The sequence below is a fragment of the Malania oleifera genome, chromosome 8 (assembly GCF_029873635.1).
Source record: "Malania oleifera isolate guangnan ecotype guangnan chromosome 8, ASM2987363v1, whole genome shotgun sequence".
NCBI lineage: Eukaryota > Viridiplantae > Streptophyta > Magnoliopsida > Santalales > Ximeniaceae > Malania > Malania oleifera.
The window spans coordinates 109,794,184-109,802,426 of record NC_080424.1 but is presented as its reverse complement, the minus strand read 5'-3'; the positions used below and the strand labels follow the sequence as shown (position 1 = coordinate 109,802,426).

General features: G+C 31.4%; 1 protein-coding gene across 4 annotated transcripts in view; it reads right to left on the bottom strand.

Moving 5' to 3' along the window:
* Positions 1 to 435: 435 nt before the first annotated feature.
* LOC131162992 (stromal processing peptidase, chloroplastic) overlaps positions 436 to 8,243 on the bottom strand; it is a 94,923-nt gene continuing 87,115 nt past the window's right edge. The window contains exon 25 of one of the 4 annotated variants that reach the window (XR_009138891.1): positions 436 to 695. The gene's annotated coding sequence lies outside the window, so the exon portion shown is untranslated. Of the gene's footprint in view, positions 696 to 1,572; positions 2,295 to 8,243 lie in introns of those variants that run through there. The other 3 variants (XR_009138893.1, XR_009138890.1, XR_009138892.1) reach the window with 3 other exon arrangements.

Here is an 8,243-nt window from a genome sequence, read left to right as displayed (position 1 = left end):
ACTAGTTACTATTACTATTATAATAATAATAATAATTAATAACAATTATAATATAAATAATAGCAACAAGAGCAATACTAATTATAAAAAGGCAATAATAATAATAATAATAATAATTTATTATTTTGAGGATAATAATTATTATAAAAAAAATAAAAGCAACTAACTATGTATTAGGAATTTTCTTTTAAAAGAAATGACTTATTTTTTTCATTCTATTATAGAAGCATTGACAAATACTATATGTTTCAAAAAAAATTGGATCGAATTCCTACCATCATTCCATATTACTAACCCAATACAATAATTGTATTTAAAAAACAATTCTAGCCTTACTTTAATTCCATTCCTCTCTTGATTTCATTTCTAATCCAATTTCATTCTGCAAATCAAACTTTATTATCATTAACTTTATTAAGGTCAATAAAGATCATATGCAAAACTCTTTTTCTTTTTCTTAAAATTTTCCATTAATCTATTGAAATCAATGTTAATGATATTTTAAATGATTTTACAAAGTCAACAAAATGGCCAATATATAAACAAAACATACATCCATCGTGTGTCCAATGATTCAAAGGTAATTCTTCCACACTTCTATTTATAATTCCAACTTAAATTTAATGTCACCTCAAATTTTATCAATCAAAATAATATTACTTGCAGCCACCATATGCAAAACTCTTTTCTTTTTCCTGAAAAAGTAAATTTACTAAGTCAATAAAATAATAAAAATAAAAATAAATGATTATATAAAGAAAGCGGCATGCATGAATGGTAAAATTACTACACAACTTACAACTACCACATAAATATTCAAGTGTCAACTCATAACTAATGACGTGTAAATTGCAAACTGTCTTTAGTATTTATTTTTTTAACATACGCCCTAAATATGTTATATAAATTCTAAAATTTTGGAAAATTTATAATAATTCATCATATTTCATTCAATAACTCACAAAAATTCAAAGAATAGAGATACTGCTCAACATAAAAACAATTAAATAATCAAATAAAAACTAAAGAATTAATTAATTTTATAATTAAAAACCACCAATTTGGCTAATATTGTCAAATACAAAAGAAATTTGCAAATTAATTAAATATATGTTCATTTTTGTCCTTCAATTAAATAGTATATGATCAAAATAACAAAAATGCAGAAGAAAAAAAATAAAAACTAATTTAATTATCTACATAATTATTATGTTTATACACACCCTTTTTAGTACTCTAAAAAACATTCTTATGTATTTGACAATGATAGTATTTAAAAACATTTGTGAATATCTTTATTTTAATTATATTTAAACATTTTATTTAAATTTTTTTACTAAAAATTATGTATATAATGATCTAATCAACAACAGCGGAAGTAATATTGCCAAAACAAGTAAAAATTGGCAACAAAAATATATATATATATATATATATATATATATATATATATATAAATAAAAACTAACAATGTAGACAAACACCAACGTCATCACATGTTTTTTCACTGCACTGCAATGAAAACAGAAAACAGAAAACATAAAACAAAACTAATATCAGATAGCCGCTAAATAACAAAAATAAGTCATTTGACCATTTCTACTAGATGATACAATTTTATTCTTGATTGTTACAATGAATTTAATAAATAACGAAAACAGACAGGACAAGCATCACTACACATCTCGCAATTTAAAGAATTACCACCAAGATTGTTAACGACAATCTTAAAAAAAACGCTGGGCATGGGTTAACACCCCAAACAGCTAAGTCAACCTTCTGGTATATATGACAAATCCAAGAAGTGCAGAAAACCAGGGACTGATTATTTTTCTTCTGCTGCAGCTTTGGATACCACTACGCCTAGAGCTTTGCAAGAAGAAATCCTCTACTTGCAGCCAACCACAATTGCTTGCTTACGTGTTGAATACGACTGGAATTTGAGTGCCCGTCACAGTTAATACATGACATACGCACACATAAAATGTCACGAACTGTAGTAAGGGTGGAACGATGAACCATAATAAATAGAAAAGAATATTGCTATTCAGACCCCATTCGTATAGGATGCAAGTAACACTGGAGGCCCTAGCAAGTACTAAGATGGTAGCTTGGATAAACCAAATCACATGCAAAAACTGTTAGACCCTGTAGTTCTGGCTGTGATGTTCTATCCGCTTCACTCCCCAACATCTCTATGGCCAAATTAGTGTCTGGGCAGCAAGCTCCTCTATCTCACAATCATCTACACAGACAAGTTGAAAAGAATGCTTTTGTTCCTTGGAATTGAAGAACTATATAGATAAAAGGATAAGTTCTATTTAGTTCTTTCTAGACCACAACTGAGGTTCTTTCCAGAGTCTCCCAAGGCTAAGGAGACCTGGGGAAAAATTACAAGCATAAAGAAAATATTTAGTCCAAACAAAAAACAAAGAAACCTCATGCCTTTCCCAGGTTCCATGGCAAAATAAAAATCAAAATAATTGAGGCCTTCTGGGAGGGGGAAAAATGATATGAAGTAATACTTTTTTAGGCGCTTTTTTCTTGTCAAAACAAATGGAACATTTTAGACGTCTTTTTTTAAAATATAGAAAAAATTGCTTGTGCCTATTCAACATAATGAAACACCCAGTTCATGAAAACATAATGAAATTTAGATTCTAAAGCTTAGGTGGCCTATGGTAAGCGCAAATATGAGCTACCAGTGAATGGATTCAATTGCTTGATAGTGATGGAGAAACTATTTCCACAACCCTATTTGATGGGGTATTGTACAAGGACAATGAATAGTTCTAACATTAACCATCACACAAACATTGAACATAAGATGGACCACTGTCACACGCTAATGACAAGAAACTGACAGCCTAGGTTGCTTCTCGATGGAAAAAAAAGTACAACAAACAGGAAAAAAGGGGAAAAAAAATATTCGACTTTGAAAAATAGCCCTTTTCTCCCCAAGGCCTAAAACGTAATCAAGTAAAACAGCAAAAACAAGCCTGAAGTCTCACTAGGTCAGGTTAGCCAACATGAATCCTTTCTCACTATCTCATTCCAAGTTATTTCAAACCTACCTCTACCCTTCTAATAATAAAAACAATAACCGACTCACTCCTCTTCACAGATGTGCTACTTGGCTTGCGTTTCTAATGCCCAAACCATCTAAACTGCTCTTCCCTTATCTTTTCTTTAATTGGTGCAATGCCTAGTTAACTGTGTATTTGTTTGTTCCTTATATTTCAATGTTGTCCCACTCATCCACCTTAACATTCGCATTTTGGAAACTTTTTAACTTTTTGTACATGTTATTTCTTAGTTGTCCGACATCTTTATCCATAAACCATGGCTGGCCTTATAGCCATTTATAGAACCTACCTTTTAATTTTAAGGGTATTCTACAGTCACACAACACACCTGACACACTCTTCCATTTTACCCATTCTGCTTAAACTTTGTATATCATATCCTCTTCATTTTCTTCCTATACACTCTTACTTTCATCAATCAAGATGATATCATTTGCAAACAAAATGCACCAAGGGATCTTGTTTTGGATACTCCTAATGAGTTCATCAATCTCTGAAAAAAAGATAGAGGCTCAATTAGAAGCTTGATGTACACCTATTGTCATTGGAAATCCTCTAAACTCTCCTCCTACAATCCTAACGCTAGTCATTACTCTATCGTATATATCCTTAAAAACCTCAGTATATCCATTGCATACTCTTTTCTTTTCTAAAACCCACCAAAGAACTTCCCTAGGCACTCTTATATGCTTGGACTTCCCTAGGAAACCTCATGCTTTCTCTAGGTCAATAAAAACCATATGCAAGTCTCTCTTCTTTTTCCTAAACTTTTTCATTAATTTTCTTAGAGATAGATAGTTTATGTTGTCAATCTACTAGGTATAAAACCAAATTGTTTCTCTGATACCTTCGCTTCTAGTCTTATTCTTTGTTCAATTACCCTTTCCCATAGTTTCATTGTATGACTTACAATTTTAATTTTAGGATAGTTATTACAATTTTGGGTATCACCTTTGTTTTTGTTTCAAGGTATTAATGTGTTTTTCCTCCATTCCTCTAATATTTTCTTGATTTTTATAATAGTGTTGAATAAATTAGTTGACAATATACTTCCCTTATTCCCTAAACAATTTCAAACCTCAATTAGTATGTTATCCGAACCCAGTGGCGGATGTAAGGGGAGGCTGGCAGGGGCTGCTGCTTCCCCCTCCCACAACAATGCTTTTTGAATTTATTATTATTTTTAAATGTAGTGGGAATCCCATTGCTCCCCACCCCAACCAGATCTGGCCCCTTCTCCCTCTTTATTATTATTATTTTTGAACTTAAAATAAGGGCTAAAATCAATACAAGTCTTAAGCCTAAAATTTATTTGGTTTATGGCAAAATTTCCTATGCTAGTATATATGTTCTCATGTAAAATTTATTTGAACATTGTATTTAAGAACAAATTTAAGTCTTGAATTTAAAATTTTATAAATTTAGATGACAATCAATATAAGTTTGTGTTGCAATTTTTCCCCTAATTTTACACATCTAAATTTTGAAGTTGAGATTTCAAATATCTACTTTCCAAACCATCCATTATGTTCTCTGTAAAATATTCGACGTTGTATTTGGGAGTGCATTCTAACCCTTGAATTTAAATTTGTGGATCTGGATAAAATCAATATAAGTTTGTGTTATTTTTTTTTAAAGTTTACACAATTAAATTTTAATCAACGAAGGAGCGATGAGTACAATAATAGGATTGTTATTCAAGTTGGATTATTAGTTTAAAGTTAAATCTTTTAACAATGTATTTTTTTTTCTTTGTATACACCATTACACTGTACTAATAATTTTTCACTCTTGTAATATTGGTGGGATGTAATTATTCATTATTCTATTTAATGAAACTTTTCTTTTTGTTATTCATTAATGTTACTATAGTAGATAGTTTAGCTAAAACGGTTATTTTATATATATATATATATATATATATAGGACCCCCTGAGCTGTGATTTCTAGATCCGCCACTGTCTGGACCTATAGATTTCCCACTTCATCTTTTTTAAATACATGTTAACTTCAACAACTCTAATTTTGTGAATAAATCTCCTATTTTTAGTTGTTTTCTCATTTGTCACCTCCAAGTTTAAGCTTTCAGTTCGATTTTCATTAAACAATTTATTAAAGTAACTCTGCCACCTCTCAGTTATGTCTTCTTCTTTGATTAAAACATTATCATTCTCAACCTTTATATATATACTACATTACTTAAATCTTAGCATTTTCTTTCTCTAGCTCTAGCAAGTTTATAAATGTTTCTTTCTCCTTTTGTTTTTAGTCTAGCATATAAAGTAATAAAAGTTCTATGTTTGCATTATATATATATATATATGCTTTATCTTTTACACATTCTGAGTGGTCTTTAAACTCCACGCAGACTTCAATTATTGCTTCTTAGAATTGAAATTTTCTTGGTTGGTTTATGCTATTGAGGTATGAAAGGGAAGAAGCCACCTCTCACCAAGCGTCTCTCTCTCTCCTTTGCTGTGCCTTCTCTCTCTCTCTGCAGCAAAAGGCACAAAAGGCTAGAACCTAAAATGGTTTTGATTATTTTATTTGACTCCAGACCTTCGCCAAATTTCAACTGCAAAATTTAGCGTTCACTGAATAGGTGGATGACTTTGTCAAGGTTTGGCAGTGGAAGCAACAAGGTCCTCTATTTCGTCAAATTACGGCAAGGACAAAAAGGACACCACCGTTAGGACACTCAGCCTATTTGTGCCAATATTTGCAAAGGAGGTCGCCAAAGCTCTAAAATTAGGAGTTCCCTAAAAAAGGAAAGTGATGGCTGAAAGAGTCATATAACATTTTTTGGAAGGGAAGGTATTGAAGTCGGTCAAGGTGGGACCCTAGCTGCCAGTCTGCCACGCACACAAAAATGACCTTCCAAGTAAGCACTTTTATCAAATGTTCGTTAGGTCGAGAGGACAGAGCGAGATTGCAAAGAGTTGGTAGATGAGTGAACTCAGCGCACAAAAAAAAGTTTAGTGGCATCAATGATTTTTGTCAACAATTGAGTGACCATGGGCGCATTTAAACCCAATCTGTTACATATTTCCAGCCTCACAAGATATTGCTCCAACCATGATATCTTGGGTTTTCTTCCATGATATTTTGACCCCTCTGATAATTTTACGAATAAATGCAAACTAGGTAGTGGAGCTTGAAGGGAGAAAATTTAGTAAAATTCAAGGATCAAATGATCAATGAAAGTGATTGGACAATAGGGGATAAGGTAGACATGATCATTGTTTGAAATAAAATGACTAACTTCATCATAAAGAAAACAAAAGAGGTTTTAGGTGAATCCAAAGGAAGATACTCAGGCAATAAAGAAAGTTGGTGGTGGGATCAAGTGTCTAAAAGCCCTTGAGACACAAAAAAACTGGTATAAAGCATGACAAAGTCATAGGAATATAGGAAACCTTAAAAAGTAAAAAAAAAAAAAAGGCAATAAAAAAAGCAAAAAATGCCATTAATGAAGCTAAACATAGAGCTTATGATACTTAGAATGCTAGACGAAATTCTAAAAAATAGAAAGAGACATTATAAACTTGCTAGAGCTAGAGAAAGAAAATGCAAAAATATTTAGGTAAAGTAAAATGTATAAAGGACAGAGATAATGAAAACTGAGCTGTAAAACTTGAACTTGGAAGCCACAAATGAGTAAAAGACTAAAAGTAAGAGATTTATTCACAAAATGAGAGTCATTGAATTTAAGAAGGCTTTAAAAAAATGAAAAGTGGGAAATCTATAGAACCAAATAACATACAGAAGGGATAAAGGAAGTAGATGGTCAACTAATATATTCAACACCATTATAAAAATCAAGAAAATTCAAAACGCATGGAGGAAAATCACATTATACCTTTATACAAAAACAAAGGTTCAAAATTGTAATAACTATTGTGAAATTAAGATTATGAATCATACAAAAATTATAGGAAATGGTAATTGAACAAAGAAAATAAGGCTAGTGTTTTAGAGAATCAATTTGGTTTCATGCCTGGAAGATTGACAACAAAAACCATTTATCTTTTAAGAAGATTGATGAGAAAATTCAATGAAAAGGAGTACTGGCATCAGATTTTTATTGACCTAGAGAAATCCTATTATAGAGTACCTCGAGAAGTTTTTTTAGTGGGTTTTAGAAAAGAAGGGAATATGCAATAGATATACTAACGTCATTGAGGATTTGTATGATAGAATAATGACTAGTGTTAGGATTATACGAGAGGAGTTTAGAAATTTTCCAATCACAATAGATATACATTAAGGTTCTACCTTGAGACCATATCTTTTTGCTTTAGCGATTCATGAACTCACTAGGAACATCCAATCAAGATCCTTTAGTGTATGTTGTTTGACAATGACATTGTCTTGATGGATAAAAGGAGTGGAGTTGAATCTAAGTTAGAACTTTGGAAAACCACTTTACATTCTAAAGATTTTAGGATAAGTAGAAATAAGATAGAAAATGCAATTTTATTAATTATTCGAGATAGGGTTAAACTTGATAATCAAAAAATTAATAACACCAGTAGATTTCTTCATCTTGGATCTATTATGCAAGCGAAGAAAAAAATTTGATGAGGATGTAATACATAGAATTAAGCAGGATGAGTAAAATGGAGGAGTGTGTAAGGCGTGTTGTGTGAATGTAGAATACCCTTACGATTAAAAGTTCTAAAAGATGACTATAAGGCCGACCATGCTTTATGAATCAAAATGTTGAGCAACTAAGAAATAACACTTCAAAAAATAAAATTTTTCGAAATGCGAATGTTAAGGTGGATGACTAGTATGACAATAAAAGATAAATTAAGGAACAAACATATACACAATAAACTAGGCACAACACTGCTCGAGGATAAGATAAAGGAGGGCCAACTTAGATGGTTTGGGCATTTGAAATGCAAATCAAGCAGCGCCCGTTTGAGGAGTGAGTTATTGTCGCTGGTATTAAAAGGGGTGAGAGTGGACCAAAAATAACCTGAAATGAGGTTATGAGGAAAAAATTAATAGCTCTTAAGTTAGTAGAGGAAAATGCCCTCGATTGGGTGAACTAACAAAAAAAGACCCCACATAGTGAGACTTGAAGCTTGTTGTTGCTGTACCCAAGGCTAAAACCAGATTTTCTATGCTCAAGGTGTTTTTCATTTCATG